Raw genomic sequence first — 21,166 nt, forward strand, 5'->3', positions numbered from 1 at the left:
TATAAATTCTGCACTTATTTTAAATTATTATTGTGGGTAATTTGACATGTTATCCATCTATTGATGAGAGGATGGACAATGTGTAGATACAATGCCCTCCAGAGTTATTGGCACCCTAGGTAAAGGTGACCAAATAAAAGGAATTTAACTGATATTTGAAATAAGAAATCTAACCCTGAGTTGAAGTTAAATTCTAAATGAAAACATAAATACTAATCTCAAAAAACACCCGTGTCGGTTCAGTATTTACAGGCATCTCAGTAACATCTCTACAAAAAGACCACAAGTGACACATTCAGGTCATGAATTTACCGTAGTCGCCAACGCAAGTCTCCCACTCGCCTGGTTTGCAAGATTCCGCTGAACACTTTAAAAGAAAAATGTTGCGGCCAGCTCAAACACAAAGGGGAACATCACACCCGCTTGATGATAGGGTTGTATGGATTCACTGGGGTGCTGGAATATGAGGTGAACCACATCAAAGTCCCTTAGTAATCCATCAACATGCAAATGCAACGAGACAAAAGGTTGTTTACCTCCATAAATTCATTTTAAATAAACTGTACCTGTGATGAACCTAAAGATTTCTCAAAGAATCACAGTTCAAGAAATACTATTACTGTGCCTCCTGCCAAGGCTTGGGAGTGACTTGACTGAGTGTGGAAACCAGAGAGTTCTTCCTGTGTCTTGTTGTTTTACAAAAATTACAACTGTTGTCGAGAGAGAGTCTGTTTGAAAGAGATATTCAAAGATAATGGATATGACCAGGCCTGCCTTAACCTGAAAGGTTTTTGTAGGTGCCCCCAACACTATGTCTATGTTCAGATGGAATTGTGGTAAAAAGGAGATAGAGTCCAGGTCTATGGTTTAGACTGTTTATCTTCATGTATGTGGTTCTTCTCCTGGTGAGATGGGTAACGGGCCTCCGGTCTGTCCATCCGGTTGACTCTACGCTCATTCAGTCCTCGTCCTCTTCAGCTTCTCCCAGTAACATTAGTGGTCCTCCTGTCTGCTCGTCGTCCTCTCCACTAATTTTCGCTGCACCGCTCGTTGACGAGCTCGCCTCTTCATTTTTCGCAGGTTTAAACCTGTTGGCTTTTAATGTGCTTAAACAATTCCTTCTCACTGTTTTCTTTCTGCCGTAATATTTTTTGCTTTTGAGCACTGCTCTCAAACTTTTTCCTTTCTGACATTTTGACCTAGCTAGCCACAACTTCTCACTAGCATTATACGGTACCATGACAACGACCTAATGCTAATGTATGGTAACGTAGCTTCATTGGTCACGTCAAAATTGGATCAATCAGCAGCCAGAATCATGAATATCAAGTGATGGACAGAAAATTTGACAAACTACAAAACAATTGGATTTTTTATTGGCTCATGATAGGCCCCTCGTCTTCGTAGGCCCCTGGGCTTAAGCCTCGGTAAGCCCGTGCATTCAGGTGGCCCTGGGTATGACAATTGTGATAGTCATATTTATAAATGGAACAAATATTGCATTGGTTTTCAGAGCATACGCACAACGCCAAGTGATGGAATAAAGGAACTGCTTCTGGAATGGAGAATAAATTACATTTTTCGATATTTTTTTTTTAACAGTCTTACTGTTCTTTATATATTTTGACCACGTCAAGAATCCATAAAAAGTAGTCAATTTTGAAATGATACTATCCTCACATAAAACCATCGTTGAATAATCATAACAAACTGAGGAAATGGGAAATCAAATGTAGGTTGGAAACTTATTTTGGGTTGACTGAGTCAGGGGTAGTTCATAAATGTATTTGCCATTCCTGGGTTTCTAAAATGATTAAACTTAATCTGTCTTCTCTTAAGCAAACTTTCATTACTAGTCAAGCAAACAACAATGCGGCACTCCAAATGCATTCAACATGCTACACTGTAGCACAGAGAGTGTACTTTTTTTAATGTTTCTTATTTTGTCGGTTGCGTGGTATTCATCAATCAGGACTTCCCACTACTGTGTGTAAAACAGGTGATTTAAGAGAGAGGCTGAAACTGAGCGGTCATTAGATGGAGGACAACCATCCAAAAGGTTCCTCTGGATCCACAAAAAGATCTTATTAACCACAGAATCAATTAATCAGATTTATTACTCCCCTGAAGCAGATCTTTTAACTTCTCTGATTACGAAGGAAATAAATACTTTTGCTGACAGAGAGAGTCGTTATTTGATTGTGGTAGGAGAGATTTACACAACTCTCCAGAATTTTTACCGACAAAAGAATGATAATCCCACCTCGTTCAAAAAGGTCCTGACCCGATTTCGTTTTTAATTGTCAGACTGAAACCAAATCAACCTCAAAATTGCTAATTGCTGAGCACTACTTGGACTTTTAACTTATGTTCAAATCAGCTATGAGTGGCTTTTAGATACTTCGTAACGATTTTAAATTGTTTGTGAAAAAAAAGTCTGTCCGAGGACATGGATGGGATTTGTGTCACAAATGCTACACCCTGACTGTTTACAGGATAGACATCAATCAGTTGTTTTGTAGAGGAATTCAGGAACCCTGTACTTGAAGTGTGAGTGGAAACATAACTACCTGATGAAATCCCCTCATAATGTAAGGTTCTGTATGTACTGCCCTAAAGTACATGATGAAAAAGAATATCATTGCATTATATATTTTGTATATATATATACATATCATATATAGTCATATAATATTACTGTATGGGAATTTGAAACAAGCATTTCAAATCAAGCAAGTAAATCTGTTGATTAAATAGTGAGATAAGTGTCAAACATCTGTGCTGTTTTAATAAAAGAGCTATTGTGTTGAGTGTGTGATGATTACATTTATATTTGATGTTTACCACACACATACACACACCCATACACACACATACACACACACACTTAAAAAGAATGCAATATGGCCCTCTACAATTTTTCTTTTTTTCTTTTCAACTTTCACTTTAATTTGCTGTAATGTGTAATCAAAGTGGGGAATGTGTTTGTTTTTGTGTGTGGTTGGCTTAATGTATGACGTTAGCATAAAGAAAAGGGACTGTTTGGCTAGTTTAAAGGGATTGCTTGGCTACTTTAAATGGGATGTCATCACATTAAAGGATATTTGAAAGTAATTCTCACCATCAGACTTTTATTCTTCCTGCCATGAGAAGGAGACCATCCCATGGGTGTTCATTAGTACAACCACAGGATCCTCCTCTCGCTTTCACCCATCCCTGCTCCTCCTCCTCTTCTCCCCTCCATCCTCCCCCACCCCTCTCTAACACTATCCCTCCTCTTTTCCTCTCCTTTACCTCTCCCTCCGCTCCCCGCTTGTACATCCCTTCCTTTGCCTCCCCTCCTTCCAACCCTCTATCTTCCTCCTTCCTCTTCCTCTTCTCCACATCCTTCTATCCGTCTCCCTGCTTCCTCATCCTCTTCCTCTTCTCCACATCCTTCCATCCTTCTTCCTCATCCTCTTCCTCTTCTCCACATCCTTCTATCCTTCTTCCTCATCCTCTTCCTCTTCTCCACATCCTTCTATCCTTCTTCCTCATCCTCTTCCTCTTCTCCACATCCTTCTATCCTTCTTCCTCATCCTCTTCCTCTTCTCCACATCCTTCTATCCTTCTTCCTCATCCTCTTCCTCTTCTCCACATCCTTCTATCCTTCTTCCTCATCCTCTTCCTCTTCTCCACATCCTTCTATCCTTCCCCGCCCTCCTTGTCCTTCATCCCCCTACTTGTCATATAACTTTACATTTCAGTAAACCACTTCACTACAGTCCAGACTGAGAAATGCCTTTCAGCTCTCTGTCTTTTTCAGTCGCTTCTTCTCTTTGTCCTTCTCTCTCCCCCTCCCTCCACCCCCCCCCTTTTGCTCTCTCTCTCTCTCTCTCTCTCTCTCTCTCTCTCTCTTCTCATGATGGCAGGGTAGCAAATAATACTAATAAATCCCTATATTTCGCAAATAAGGTGGGACATTCCTCCACAACTCTGCCTGGATGGAATCATGCAGTGGTTTTTTACTTGAGGTTAGGAACAAATTTCACAACTATACTGATTTGAAATGAATTCTGATCTGCAGGATGGAATTTATCCTAGATGTTTAATTTCTATGGTGTGATGTCACGGTTGACTCTGTGATGTCACAGCTGATCTGCAGGATGGAATTCATCCTAGATGTTTAATTTCTATGGTGTGATGTCACGGCTGACTCTGTGATGTCACGGTTGACTCTGTGATGTCACAGCTGATCTGCAGGATGGAATTGATCCTAGATGTTTAATTTCTATGGTTTGATGTCACGGCTGACTCTGTGATGTCACGGCTGACTCTGTGATGTCACGGCTGACTCTGTGATGTCACGGATTACTCTGTGATGTCACGACTGATCTGTAGGATGGAATTGATCCTAGATCAATTGATCCTAGATTTCTATGGTGTGATGTCACGGCTGACTCTCAGCTGTGGGGAAGCCAGATGAACCCAATGGATCTTAGTCAGTTTATGGGGTTGACTTTACAATTAAATAACTGTTACTTTAAATATATATACCAAAACCCACTTTATGATCATTATTATTATCATGAGCTCCTTTGAAATCCCTGAGGTGTGGAAACTGGAGCCATGAGAAGGACATGAGGTACATTTCACATGGGCTACTGTATATGATTACATTACACTGTCACAGGGGCATTGGATTTCTTTTGACTGTATCCAATGTAAATGGATGGGTTTAGGGGATGTGCTTCAGTGGAAACCACACCACTTTCTCAAAAAGCCTCTGTACTCTTCTGGAAAGTCATGTGAAGGACAGCTAGAAATTATGTTTACATTAACTCCAAACATGTTCTGCCATACAAGACAACCACCATCTAGAGTTGATACAGATCATCACTTTTCAGACAACACCACCAGCACCAATATCAACATCAACATCAACAATAATGCCACTGTCAACAACAGCAACAACAACAACATCAACAATAACATCAACAACAACATTTACAAAATACACAGTAACACCACCAACAACATCAACAATAACATCAACAACATCATCAACAATAACATCAACAAAAACATCTTCAAATAACACAAGTGTCGGTCTGCATTCCCCCGCTGTTTCATCTTGGTCGCCACGGCAGTAGAGGAGGACTGTTTCTGTAGCGATGGTCGTCGGGTGAGATGATTGTTTTGTCAGATGTTCTGCGGCTGGCCCATCCCCACAGTGACGAGGAAAGATGCACGCTGGGTAGAAGCTGCGGCGGGGCTTGGCAGGGCTCGGAGGCGTCAGGGCTGTTCCTCTTGGGACGACCTGGCACCAACGCACAACCCACAACACACAACAGACACATTCAAACACACACACACACACACACACACAGACACACAGACACAGGAACATGCTTGCACCACATTCTTACACACTCACCCACCCACACACACAGACACATATACACACACACACACACATGCTCTGGAACCCACAAACCAACTCTGCTCAGCCTAATTAAAACCACACTGCAGATCCAGCCCGCCCTGCTCTCACACACGGGCATATGAACACACGCATACACACACACACACACACACACACCCAAAGCACACATGCACACATGCACACAGGCACACTGAACTGAACTTTTCACTCCACCAGGGCTGGTTGTTACCTCTCTTTCTCCTTCCCTTTCCCTACTTTTCCTCTTTCTCTATCTCTCTCTCTGGCACTTTACTAACTTTCTATGTTCTCTCAATCCCTCTAGATCTTCTCTCTCTATCTTCTTTCTATCTTCTCTCGCTATCTTATTTCTTTTCCTCTTGTTCTCTCTCGTTTTTTTTCAAGCAACATGGCCTTCTCTGATATTTCATTTCATCACGTCTTGTTCTGTGCTTGGCCTCCCGCTGCTGGAGTGACTGTAAGAAACCACCTCAGCCCGACGCTAACGAGGCCTAGCAACGCCACCACTGACATGACCGGGGCTCACACAGCTTTAAGATCTCAAAGGAAAATGTAAACGAGATACTTCAACGGTCAAAGGCAACTATCTTAACATGAAGAATTACATACACTACATCATCAGAGGATGAATAATATCTAGAAAAAAAACAAAACAGTTGCACGTCTGTATGACAGTTATTTGATTTTTACATTCAGGAGTTTTCTTGGTTTCCATTAAGAAGCAATGGTTGTTCACTGAACCGGAGCAGGGAAGAAGATAGAAAGGCTTCTGAAATGAAATCAGAGTTTGCTAAAATATTTTCCCATAAAGTCACACTCTGTGGTTATGAGAGTTTTCAAGCTTGGTTCATAATTTTCATCCTCCACAAAATGCTGGATTGAGTTTCAACCCAAATAACAGAGAGGAGAATAAAACACTGCTGTACTGACATACAGAAGACTGACACACTGCTGTACTGTTACACACAAGACTGACACACTGCTGTACTGTTACACACAAGACTGACACACTGCTGTACTGTTACACACAAGACTGACACACTGCTGTACTGATACAAAGATGACTGACACACTGATGTACTGACACACAAACGACTGACACACCGATGTACTGACACACAAACGACTGACACACCGATGTACTGACACACAAACGACTGACACACTGCTGTACTGATACAAAGATGACTGACACACTGCTGTACTGATACACAGACGACTGACACACTGATGTACTGACACACACATGACTGACACACTGCTGTACTGATACACAGAGGACTGACACACTGCTGTACTGATACACAGACGACTGACACACTGCTGTACTGACACACATATGACTCACACACTGCTGTACTGATACACAGACGACTGACCCACTGCTGTATTGCTGTTACCTCTCTAGCCGACAACACAGGTGTAAATGAGAAGGTAGTTCTGTCACGATTAACTGCTAATGGTAGTGAGTTCAGAAGAGGGACTCCAGGTTTATGCATTGGTCAAATGTCATGTCACAATACTACCAGCCCAGTATATCAAGCTAAGCTGTAAGCTGTTGCTCATGCTAATTACAACGGGTGAGGTGTAAGCTATTGCTATTGCTAAAACAAAAAGTTGTCTGTAAGCTATTGCTAATTACTACAAGTTAGCCGTGGTAGCCATTTTCCGCCTCCCCCGCCCTCACACTCTTTACTTTCCATCCCTCTTGAGTCCTCCCCCCACTTCTCCCTCCCTGTCTCTCTTTGTGTAACCTCTCTGCTCCTTATGAGAACACATCTTCCATCCCACACAGCCAAACTCACCTTAGCCATTACACACCTCAGTGAAGAGCTAGTCTCATTATCCACAGCAGCTCCAGTAAACAGATGGTAACTGGAATGATTCAGATGGTGTCTAGGCACTCCTATTCCAAAGCTGGTCTTGTTTTGGGGCCCCTGAGACTTTTCCCTCTTTTGGAAAGAATAAAGCTAACATTCCCCGTTTCAACTCATTTTGTAATGATGCGATGGGTTATTTTCTTTTAATGCAAATCAGCAACAAAAAAATCCTGAAGGCTTGAGACTTATTTGCACTGCAATAGGTTCGTTGAGTCCCTCAAGTTCACACATGAAAATCTCGGCTGTCCCCGTCTGAGTTATTATGGGACACTCTGGCCACCGATGCCAAAGTGTGCGCACTCGCCAGGTGTATATTTTAATGTGAGTGCTGACGCAGGTCAAAGGACGCGTCCTTTAATGCTGTTTTTAACATGACTAGCTAACTCGCACTGACATAAAAAGCTGTGGTTAGCTTGTTTCATGTTAACATACTGCCCCAAACCTAATTCTGCCCCAAACAAATGTCATGCATGTCTGATTGTCTTGTCTTGACAATTGCTCCTTTTGATCGTCTGTGTACAGTTCATTCTAGACTCTACATACTGGCTGCTAGTGGGATAAGACAAATCCCTTCAAGTCACTTACCCAGCAACCGTGTGTCGTTAGCGAGCTTTTAGTTCAATGTTTTTTGGAATTTGGGACGGCACACGTTAACAAGTTTGCTTTGTACCAGCCAGAAAAAAATCACCCAAAAATGCTGTCTTTTTCAATATTATGTTTAGATTGATTGAGTTATTAAGTTTAGTTGAAAATGAACTTCATGACCTGAAAATTACTAGCTAGATAATAAACTAAACAAAACAGCAAACAAGCTCCAAGCCCTAAAGCAACAGATAATTATCAAGTTCAGTTGAAAATGAACTTCAGGACCTGAAAATTACTAGCTAGATAATAAACTAAACAAAACAGCAAACAAGCTCCAAGCCCTAAAGCAACAGATAATATTTTGATAGGCCAAGGCACTCATGTTTTCTGACTATTGCCAACATTTGCTAGCATGATGTGTTCCTGTTACAAATGTCAATTGAAAAGCATTTCAACATATTATTTCTATGTAACTATGGTCTTGATAACTGTTGTTGGTGTGAATAGTAAAACGTTACAGCTTTACAGTATACTTTCCTGCCACTCTTCCCTTTTTATTTAATCAAGGCACAGAAAGCCATTCAACAGTTTTAACGCTTAATGGCTTATTAGGCTTTAAAAAGTACATTACCTGCTGTTCTACACATTCTGCTATCATATGCTACCTGGAGGTTGAGGGCCTTGGAGCATGTGGCCGACATGCACATTCAGTAACCTGGCTCTCCACTATCCTCTGGTCCCTTGTGGTATATAAGCCACACACAGTTGCTGCTAATTAATTTTTCACCGGTTGCTTTTCTACAGTTCTGCAGTTTACACCCCACCCCCTACAACACTTGACAATTAAGCTAATGTAACTGGCAAAAGAAAAACAACTGAGCAGGGTTTCCAGATTCTGTTTTCGGGGTAAAGGAAATCTAGGTTGAAGACCCTCCATCCCTGAATCCCAGTAACATCCGGTTTCTCTCAACACCGCTCAGGGTGCTCGGGCTGTTACCACAGCTGTTGTTTGCCTTGGTAATAGGAGTATTCTGAGAAGCATCTGGGAATGAAGTTCCTATTTACAATCAATCTGTGTCTCTGCAATCCCCAAATCACAGGTATGGTAAAATAATCCAGGAGGTAGCCAACATTTCATGTCTGTGTCCCGTTAGCTAATCCAGATAAGTATCGTATTTTTCAGTATTGAACTGTGTTTTATAGTAGTGTTATTGTACTTATCTATTGTGTTGATGTGTATCATATTAAACTGTAGGGTTGTGTATTTTAGTGTAGTACAGCAAAGCGTAGTGTCATGTATTGTAATTTAGTGTAACAAAGTGTAGGGTAATGTATTGTAATGTAGTGTAACAAAGCGTAGAGTAATGTATTGTAATGTAGTGTAACAAAGTGTAGAGTAATGTATTGTAATGTAGTGTAACAAAGCGTAGGGTATTTTATTGTAATGTAAGGTAGCAAAGCGTAGGGTCATGTATTTTTATGTAGAGAACAAAGTGTAAGGTAGCATATTGTAGTGTAGCATAACATATTGTAGTGTAGCAAAGCATATTGTAGTGTATCATAGCATATTGTAGTGTAGCAAAGCATATTGTAGTGTATCATAGCATATTGTAGTGTAGCAAAGCATATTGTAGTGTGTCATAGCAAATTGTTGTGTATTACAGTGTACTGATGTTGTAGTCTAGCATTGTTTAGTATATCAAAGTATAAGGTAGTGCAGTGTATTTTCTCTGTTTGTGTATATCCCAGAAGATCTGTCTTTTTTAGGGCTTTTTGGGAAAACTCTGAGATGCTCGAAATGATTTAACAAAGAACAGAGGTTGGTTGACCACAACACGGAAATAGGAGTTAAATTTTTCACATGAGAAATGAATAATGTCTCTCCAAATATGAGTGTAGGTTTGTGTGCATTCCTTTTGTACATGAGTTACGGTGAAATCACCGCACACAGGAGAACAAACACACAAACACACACACATTTATATATATGTTTGTATACATATACACACATGCAGCCGTGGATCGACTCACGCTGTGACACATGACATCATCTACTATTGATGAGTGTGTTTTTGTGTGTAATATGATGGCTTTCACCACCAACGCTGCACCAGCTGCAGTTAATAACAATCTGGGAAACCATTAAAGATAACTGCCTTCAAAATCACACCGCTTATATCACATGATTTAACAATTTAGAATAATACAGCCAATATCAAATGATTTACCATTTACAGTAATACAGTAATAATTATTTAACCAAATGGAGTAATACAGTTAATATCATGTGATTGATTTTAAAAATTGCATTATCTTTATTTATACAATGAAATCAATTCAGACCCAGGGCTTTTTCACAGCTACGTTCTGCATCGCAGTCATACTTTTAAACGGTCTTATACGGTTAACTTCCGGTCATTCTGAATGGCATTCCTTGAGTATTCAAAAGATGTTTTACCTAGTTTTGAAAAAGCCCAGAGTATCTCCAGGACTAATAAGTCTTGTTTGATGAGTGAAGTTTTTCCAACAAATGTTCAAAGTTAGACGGTCATGAAGTTTCTGCATGTCTCAATAATACTGTTGTAAGCATAAAAATGAACTTCAGTGTTAGATATTATTACTATCCAGATTGAACAGTAAAGGACCCAAAATTGAACCCTGCGGAATTTATTAGAGAACAATAATAAATTCAGATTCAATCCCATCCTTTACAATGGCCTGGGTTCTACCCCTGAGGTGATTTTGAAACCAGAGGCAAGTATCCTTGTCCTGGCCAACAAAGACAGCTTCTTTAGTAAGACTGAGCAATCAAATCTGTGCAAAATGCAATTTCTCAGATAAAAAGTTCACGCTGATGATGCAGGACTTTTAGCAAAGGATGACAATATTAAGATAGACCAACCATTTCCAAGGTCCCTAGAGTGTGCTTCCACCTTTATGCAGTGGGAGCACATGAGCACATGTAAACATCTTAAATATTAGATTAAATATATGCGTTAGAGCTCCAGAGACAAATGTTGCCGCACCATCCAACAGGGCGGGATCAGGTTTAGCAACCCCAGTGGTTTTCTTAATGTCTACAGAACAGCTAGTAAAGAACCAGTCCAGGTTTACCAGTCCAGGATATTAGCTTCAGTTAAATGTGACAAATTGGTCCATTTGGTGTTTTACCGTGGTACCAATGACCGTAATATTAATATCACTGGCATTAAATGTGGCAACGGGAGAACCCATTTCCTCTGACAGTAATAATATGTTAGTGAAGGGGACAGTAATAATCTGGTCATAGTGAAGGGGACAGTAATAATCTGGTCATTGTGAAGGGGACAGTAATAATCTGGTCATAGTGAAGGGGACAGTAATAATCTGTTCATAGTGAAGGGGAAAGTAATAAACTGGTCATAGTGAAGGGGAAAGTAATAATCTGGTCATAAAGAAGGGGACAGTAATATTCTGTTCATAGTGAAGGGGACAGTAATAATCTGGTCATAGAGAAGGGGACAGTAATAATCTGGTCATAGAGAAGGGGACAGTAATAATCTGTTCATATAGAAGGGGACAGTAACAATCTGTTCATAGTGAAGGGTACAGTAATAATTTGGTATTAATGAAGGGGACACTAATAATCTGTTGGTGAGAGGGGACAGTTATAATGTGATATTAGTGAAGGGGACAGTAATAATTTGGTATTAGTGAAGGGGACAGTATTAATCTGGTCATAGAGAAGGGGACAGTAATAATCTGGGCATATAGAAGGGGACAGTAACAATCTGTTCATAGTGAAGGGGACAGTAATAATTTGGTATTAGTGAAGGGGACAGTAATAATCTGTTGGTGAGGGGGGCAGTAATAATCTGGTCATAGTGAAGGGGACAGAAATAATGTGGTATTAGTGATGGGGACAGTAATAATATGGTATTAGTGAAGGGGACAGTAATAGTCTGTTAGTAAAGGGTAGAGTAAAACTATGGTCATAGAGAAGGGGACAGTAATAATCTGGTCATAGTGAAGGGGACAGTTATAATCTGGTCATAGAAAAGGACACAGTAATAATCTGATCATAGTAAAAGGGACAGTAATACTGTGGTCATTGTAAAGGGGACAGTAATAAACTGGTCATAGTGAAGGGGACAGTAATAATCTGTTAATAGTGAAGGGGACAGTAATAATCTGGTCATAGTGAAGGGGACAAAAATAATCTGTTAGTGAATGGGACAGTTATAATGTGGTATTAGTGAATGGTGCAGTAATAATCTGTTAGTGAAGGGGACAGAAATAATCTGTTTGTGAAGGGGACAGTAATAATGAGGTATTTGTGAAAGGGGACAGTAATAATGAGGTATTTGTGAAAGGGGACAGTAATAACCTGTTAGTGATGTGGACAGTAATAATCTGGTCATAGAGAAGGGTAAAGAAATAATATTTTCATTGTGTAGTGGACAGTAATAATGAGGTATTAGTGAAGGGGACAGTAATAATCTGTTCATAGTGAAGGGGACAGTAATCATTTGGTATTACTGAAGGGAACAGTAATAATCTGTTCTTAGTGAAGGGGACAGTAATAATTGGGTATTAATGAAGGGGACAGTAATAATCTGTTAGTGAGGGGGACAGTTATAATGTGGTATTAGTGAAGGGGACAGTAATAATTTGGTATTAGTGAAGGGGACAGTATTAATCTGGTCATAGTGAAGGGGACAGTAATAATCTGGTCATACTGAAAGGAACTGTAATTTCAAGCAGTATTATGGCCAGACCATGACTCTAGCCAGACCTTTTTAGGGTTGCATAAGTACTCAAATTTATAGGCGTTCCCCCAGAGTTTCAATTTGAATAACCCCTAAACCTAAGAACCCTGCAGGAGTGTGGTCTGATCTGTCCCACAGAAGGACATGATCACAACTTTGGATCAGAGATCCAATCGTATGATCAGAGAATCACTCTTAGGATCACGGTTCCACTCTTAGAAACAGAGAGACACTCTTCGTACCAGGGATCCACTTTTTAGGATCTACTCTCAAGACCAGCCCTATCAGCATTGAAAAGACGTCTTCCTTGTTGAAAACATATTGAAAAAGAAGGATCTAGTGTTAGAACCAGGGATACAATGTAAAGTGTTCCCATTTTTGGACATAAGAACCCGCATTCTGGTTTATTTATTTCTAGAACTAAAGGAAACATACAAATTGGTTTTAGATAGCTGGCTGATGGAAAACAGAGATGGACACTGAGGACAGAGGATGAGAACACTCTGTAAAGTGTTTTCCTATTTGGATGACGTGCGAGATGCTCTGAATGATAAGCACTGAACCGATGTTGATTGTCCACAACTCACTTTGAAGAATGAGTGAGAACCAAAGATATAAATAGTCAGAACTCTTCCTCTCTGTCTGATGATTGTCAGCATAGCAGGAGGAGGACGCTACTAAAACGGAGAACTAACGTCCATGCAGAAGAGAGGAAATTATTTATGGACTGTCATCATCAGAGCCTTTCAGAACTCTTTAGAGATGGAGAGATGGACAGACAGAGAGCGAATGTGACAGGGATAGAGGTGACAAAATAGAGAGAGAGAGAGAGAAAAAAGAGAGGGAGATGGAGAGAGAAAGAAATGGAAAAAAGATTGAAAACTGACAGAGTGATAGAGGGATTAGCTCTCCCATGTGTTCTCCATACGACTCTCAGGAAAAATGGACTTCCGCTATGAATCTTCAAACAAGCACTTCCCTCCCCATTACTCTCTCTCTCCTCCTGCTCCCCAGCCCCTCGGTCCTGCTCACAACTTTAAGCCTCACAGACTCAAAGAGGAAGCGCGCCAGAATTGAAAGGAACGAGGCCCCCTGATCTGTTTCGGTCAGAAGAGTTTCTCTGAACTTCTTATCTATCTGAGGTCTATGGCCCCCAGAGGGTTATCTGAGTGGGCCAGGGCAGGGCCCCGCTAACCCTAACCTCTGAAGGGTTCCAAACCTGCTACATCTGCCCGCACCCTCAAATAAACACACTTTCCCTGTTGAGTGCCCTCATTTCCCCTAAGGCCCAAACACCTGTGGTATAATGTAGTAACACTGGTCTCCCATATGGCGCAGCGGTCCAAGGCTGCTCTTTTGTAGTACCGTATTGACCACCACGGTCTTCATCTCTCCCGAATACGCCAGAAAAAGGTTGTGCTGTGACAGGGCCCTGGATGCAGATGAAGTTGAGGGGATCGGGCTAGGGAGAAAGAACTGTGCTCAACCATATACAACTGAGGGATTAGGGTGTTACGTGACAGCAGGAATGCAGCTTCTCTAGAAAGTCAGATTCCGCTGTCCTCACGCTGCCTCGCTTGAACTCCCCAGTCACTGCACACTGTAATCAGTCAGTAATGACTCCCCTCAGTGGGTCAGGCTGTGGTTGTCCAACACATTTCAGTTCAACCAATTAATTCTCTTCGACTACGGAGGGAAAATCTCCTGATGGACCCGTGGACCACTTGTGGTTTTTGTTTCGTTTTATTTATTTCTTTTCTCAGAGCTGTTAGTGGGTTCCTGGCGCCTTGCGTTCTAGGAGCTGTCAGTTGAGCGGCCGACGGGTTTTAGTACATGTTGAAGTCTCCAGTCTGTAATTATGTGATGTCTAACCAACTGAAATGCTGGAGGATGTCCCAAATGAGAACTTATCTTTAATGCGTATCTGATCCCCAGTACCACTGGGTCTAGAACATTTTACACTTTATAGGGAATAGGATGGTATGGACTCTGATGTAAAGTAGGGCACTGCATAGGTAATAGGATGGTATGGACTCTGATGTAAAGTAGGGCACTGCATAGGGAATAGGATGGTATGGACTCTGATGTAAAGTAGGGCACTGCATAAGGAATAGGATGGTATGGACTCTGTGGTAAAGTAGTGCACTGCATAGGGAATAGGATGGTATGGACTCTGAAGTAAAGTAGGGCACTGCATAGGGAATAGTATGGTATGGACTCTGATCTAAACTAGCGTGCTACATAGGGGATTACTTTACAGTTAACATTAGTTTAACTCTGTGTGTTCTGCAGTCATTACAGACAGCTGTGATCAGGATAGTCCTATAATAAAATATAAACATTTTACTTTAGACCTCTTATTCCCAATATTGTACACTACTTTAGACCAGCCTATTAGCACAGTATATAGTACACAACTTTAGACCACCCTCTCCCTTATGTATTACACTACATTAAACCACCCTATGCCCTACATAGTACACTACATTAGACCACCCTATGCCCTATATAGTACACTACATTAGACCACCCTATGCCCTATATAGTACACTACATTAAACCACCCTATGCCCTATATAGTACACTACATTAGACCACCCTAAGCCCTGTATAGTACACTACATTAAACCACCCTATGCCCTATATAGTACACTACATTAGACCATCCTAAGCCCTGTATAGTACATTCTTTTAAATCACCATATTCCTTATATAGTGCAGGACTTTAGGACAGGGCATTTAGTCACATCCCTCTGGTATGTCATCTGTTTACTGAAGTTCAAAGGTCAGACAGAAGAAACGTATGCAGCCTAGGGTGGTCTAATGATGTAGGCTGCTTCCTCCACAGAACATTTACTGCTGCATGATGGGTTTAAAAAATATTTATTTCCTCTAACTTCCCCCACGTTCTTGTCCAAGAAAACAAAAAAGACCAGAAAAAAAAATATATATAAAAAAGAAACGCTTTTAATATTTCTAATATTCTAACATAGAACCCATTATGTATCATATTAAGAAAACAGATTCTGCTAAAGACAGCCATAACCGATAAGACATACTATATTTCCAATAGATGTTTTTCTATTATGCTGTTTTACATAGACAATTGTGATCAGATGTTCATATATCTATTTGGCATCCGACCTCTCACTCAACCTGCTGGAATTCTGAGTCCCACATAGTTCAAGGGTCCAGTGCAGCTAATCCCGCTGGCATTGAGAATGTAGGGCTAAGGGTTAAGTGGCTGTACTCTTGATTTTCTCAACCAGACTGAACTCTTTATCTTGCTGATAAAAACCCTTCACCTCTACGAGGTCTGGACCTTTACTGGCTTTTCGACGCATGACTTTCAGTCACATGAACTCATGGAGAGTTTTTTAAATAAAAAATACAACAGAGCAATCTCTTTAAATCTCTTTAAATCTCTTTACGGTAAAAAAAGGAAAAACAAAATAGATAGGCTGTAGATTATTTTGATCATCAATCACCTTTCTAAAATTACTTAGTGACTTACAAAGTACAAAAAGAATGCATAACAAATTAAGAGTAGAGGGTATATATATATATCTGTCCAGGTAATATGATAAAGAATTAAAACCACAAAGTTAACAGGATTTTTGTGATTTTTTTTGTTTTGCATAGGTATCTAATGTAGTGTATGATGTGTATTTGACATGCTATGGAAATAATAATTCAGACAAATGTATCTATAATTTAATTCTATCTCTCGTAGTGTACTTGGTTTGTGTACTTGGTCTGTGTGCTTGGTATACATGTAATGAGGTTCACAATAGAGTACGCTGAAGATGTCCTGGGTACAAGGCAAGTGAAAACAGCTCACGGCTTGGGTCTGCGATGATCTTTGTGATCTCTGTGCAGCACCAGGCGGAGTACATGTCCTGGAGGTTGTGGCGCGGCGTGGCCTGACTGTGAGGGCATCATTCAACGTTTGGAAGAGAAGGACCATACGATTGTGTGCGGGATTTGTGCCAGGCGACCTGTAACAGTAAGTGTCTACATCTGCTGTGCATGTCCAGGACGGCAGCCTGTATCTGGACCACAGAATATGAAACAGGGTGAATAAGGTTGGCACTGCACAACGGTCAGGAAATCCCCCTCTTACTCCAGTCAGGTTCTGACCGAATTACCACAGCCAGGCCTAATAGGGGGGTTCAGTGGTATTTGAGTTTGTGTGTTGGGTTCACACTGAAGTATGGCTTGAAATCTCGGCTGTACTCTCCTTTATCTCCTCTATCTTCACCCACTGACTTCATTAAATAAAGCATTGAAATGCCCCTGTATATATATATATATATATATGTATATACAGTACCAGTCAAGAACGTTTGAACCCAGGCCCATTCAAGTGAATGTAGAGTATACAGACACGGAGGTCCAGAAATAATAGGACACTGCGGCACAAGTTTTATTGTTTTGTTGCTTACCAAAATATATAAAAAATTTATAATTAATAAGGGCTTAGCATTATTTAGAGGGTATTCACATCCAAATTGGAGGAAGGGTTTAGGAATTACAGCTCTTTAATATGTAGCCCCCTCTTTTTCAAGGGACCCACAGTAATTGGACAGTTGACTCAAAGGCTGTTTCATGGACAGGTGTGGGCTATTCCTTCGTTTTTTCTTCATCAATTAAGCAGATAAAAGGTCTGGAGTTGATTTCAGGTGTGGCATTCAAATTTGGAAGCTGTTGCTGTGAACCCACAACATGCGGTCAAAGGAGCTCTCAATGCAAGTGAAACAGGCCATTCTTAGGCTGCAAAAAAAAATCCATCAGAGAGATAGCAGGGACATTAGGAGTGGCCAAATAAACAGTTTGGTACATTTTGAGAAAAGAACGCACTGGTGAGCTCTGCAACACAAAAAGGCCTGGACTCCCACAGAGGACAATCAGTGGTGGATGATCATAGGATCCTTTCCTATGAAAAAAAAAACCCTTAAGAACATCCAGTCAAGTGAAGAACACTCTCCAGGAGGTAAGCATATCATTATCCAAGTTGACCATAAAGAGAAGACAAATACAGAGGGTTCACCACTAGGTGCAAACCATTCATAAGCCTCAATAATAGAAAGGCCAGTTTTTGCCAAAAAACATCAAAAAAAGCCAGCCCAGCTCTGGAACAGCATTCTTTGGACAGATGAAACTAAGATCAAACTGTACCAGAATTATGGGAAGAAAAAAGTATGGAGATGGCTTGGAAGGGCTTATGATTTACATATCACATCATCTATAAAACACGGTGGAGGCAGTATGATGGCATGGCCATCCATGGCTTCCATTGGCTCTGGGTCACTGGTGTTTATTGATGATGTGACAGAAGACAGAAGCAGCTGGATTAATTCTGAAGTGTATAGGGATATATTGTCTGCTCAGATTCAGCCAAATTCAGCAAAGTTGATTAGACGGTGCTTCACTTTATAGATGGACAATAACCTAAAACACACTGCGTAAGCATCCCAGAGGTTTTTTAAGGCAAAGAAGTGGAATATTCTGCAATGGCTGAGTCAATCATCTGATCTCAATCCGATATAGCATGTATTTCACTTGCTGAAGACAAAACTTCAGTAAGACCCATGAACATACAACAACGGAAGGCAGCTGCAGTAAAGGCCTGGAAAAGGATCACAAAGGAGGAAACCCAGTGTTTGGTAATGTCCATGTGTTCCAGATTTCAAGCAGTCATCTTTTTGACAAAGTATTAAAAATGAACATCTTATCTATGATTGTGTAAATTTGTGCAATAACATTTGAACCTTTGAAATAAGGGGACTGTGTATGAAAATGGTTGCATTTCCTAAATGTTTCATACAATATTTTTTGAATCAAAGCTGAAAGTCTGCACTTCAATTGCATCTCAGTTGTTTCCTTTCAAATCCATTGTGGTGGCATACAAAGCCAAAATCATGAAAATTGTGTCAGTGTCCACATTTTTCCAAACCTAACTGTATATACTGTATATATAAAATATAGAATTACTCAGGCCAGGCTTTCGTGGACTCGCCCCAGCCAGGCAAAGAAGATCTGAGGAAAGACTGACAGGATGTGAGGACAGGGTGCTGAGAAGAAAGAAGGCTGCGAGGAGGCGAGATGGAGCAGGAGGAGAAGAGAGGAAGAGAAACTTAGAGGAGAAGAGAACGAAGGTAATAAGGAAGAGGAGGGGGAGGTAAAAGAGGCGTTCCTAGGATCAAAAAGATAAGAAGCACTCTTAGTGGGTTCTTCTAAAGATCACATAATCTCTCTTGCACTATGACAGCAGCCCGCCAGACATGGAGCTGAGCTCAGAGAGTGGTGCTAGTGATATGAGTTCAGAGAGTGATGCTAGTGATACGAGTTCAGAGAGTGGTGCTAGTGATACGAGTTCAGGGACTGATGCTAGTGATACGAGTTCAGAGAGTGATGCTAGTGATATGAGTTCAGAGACTGATGCTAGTGATACGAGTTCAGAGACTGATGCTAGTGATACGAGTTCAGAGAGTGATGCTAGTGATATGAGTTCAGAGAGTGATACTAGTGATAAGAGCTCAGAGACTGATGCTAGTGAAACGAGTTCAGAGAGTGATGCTAGTGATACGAGCTCAGAGTGTGATGCTTATGATACGAGTTCAGAGAGTGATGCTAGACAGTAGATTGGAACATGAATATATCCATGGTTTCGGTATATGACACCGATGTTTTAGATTAAAAAAAAAACATAAAATCCTTAAAACTTGGAATATCTGTAGCCATGTTACATATTTCTTAATATGCACAATAGAAATAAGGCTAATTTCAATGTAATGTAAAATTATTTTCTATTCATTTTGTCCTAAAACTCTGAAATCCAATTGAAAATGATTCACAATATGACTGTCTTAAAATATGATCGTTATAAGCATGGCATAGATAAGTATGGCAATGACTCCAGTTAGACTGATTAACAGAGCGTCTGATTGTTTTGAGGCAGCTTGTTGTCTAAACCCCGGTTTTCCATCAGACATCAGACTACACACTAATCTGTTACACTGCTGGAGACAGCGTGTGAGAGACAGGGAGTCCTGCTAATACAGTCTGCCTGGGGAATATTCTCTCATTTTATTTCTGCTCCTTTCATTGCCTGCTACATGTGTAACTAATTCAGAGGATTGTCTTTTTGCGACTCCTCTCTTCGTTTCTCAATTCCCCCCCCCCTCGCTATCTCCCTCTCGCTCTGCCTACCTCTGTGTCTCCATCTATCACCCCTTCTCAATGTGTCGCACCCTTTCTGTCTCTCTCTGTCACTGTCTGTCTCTCTCTCTCTGTCACTGTCTGTCTCTCTCTCTCTGTCACTGTCTGTCTCTCCGTCTCTGTCACTGTCTGTCTCTCTCTCTCTGTCACTGTCTGTCTCTCTCTCTCTCTGTCACTGTCTGTCTCTCCCTCTCTGTCACTGTCTGTCTCTCCCTCTCTGTCACTGTCTGTCTCTCTCTCTCTGTCACTGTCTGTCTCTCCCTCTCCGTCACTGTCTCCCTCTCCCTCTCTGTCACTGTCTGTTTCTCCCTCTCTGTCACTGTCTGTCTCTCCCTCTCTGTCACTGTCTGTCTCTCCCTCTCCGTCACTGTCTGTCTCTCCCTCTCTGTCACTGACTGTCTCTCCCTCTCTGTCACCGTCTGTCTCTCCCTCTCTGTCACTGACTGTCTCTCCCTCTCTGTCACTGTCTGTCTCTCCCTCTCTGTCACTGTCTGTCTCTTTCTCTCTGTGTTTCTCTGTGTCTTTCTTTGTGTCTCTCGCCGTCTCTCCCTGTCTCCCTTCACCTGTTTCTCACCACCCTCTCCCTTATTCACTCGCTCCCTCTCAGTCTGAAGTGGAAAATCTGAAGTAATTGGTTTGTGAATTAAGGAAGCAAGCAGGGATGAAAACATACTATAATTCATTTTCCCCCCACAGAGAAGAGAGTGACGGGGGAATACTAGAATACTGTAACTTACTATGTAGCGAAGCACAAAGAATCGCCCCTTAGTAACTGTGAATGTGTAGCTTATTTCACTAGTGGCGTCTCTAGAATCTAGGTGTTCCATATTTAACGTTATGGGAAATTGGTGGCGTGTGTCATGCATATTTTCATTCAACCTCACGGCTCAACGGCGACTGAATGACGTAGCAGTAACGTGTCGGCAATGAGGTCGATGTGAGGAGGGATGGGTTCCGTGAAAATAAAGGCTTTGGAATAACCGGTAATTGGAACGCTGTCAAGAGCTCCCAGGAGCAGTCGTGATGGGGGATAGCCGAGGCCATGGGACAGCAATGTGATTGGAGAGAGACGACGTCTCCCCCTCCACCAGATGAAGTGAAGGCTTTCTAACGTCATGAATGGCAGCCCATTCCCTGCATAGTGCCCTAGCGGTGATCGGGCCCTGGTCTAAAGTAGTGTGTGATTTAGGGCATAGGTCGCCCCCTAGAATGCAGAGCCTGCTTCATTACATCGCTATTACCTGTCAATGACCTGAGATTATCGTAGCCTGATTCATGTGTTGATATAT

The sequence above is a fragment of the Esox lucius genome, chromosome 15 (genome assembly GCF_011004845.1).
Source record: "Esox lucius isolate fEsoLuc1 chromosome 15, fEsoLuc1.pri, whole genome shotgun sequence".
Taxonomy (NCBI): Eukaryota; Metazoa; Chordata; class Actinopteri; order Esociformes; family Esocidae; genus Esox; species Esox lucius.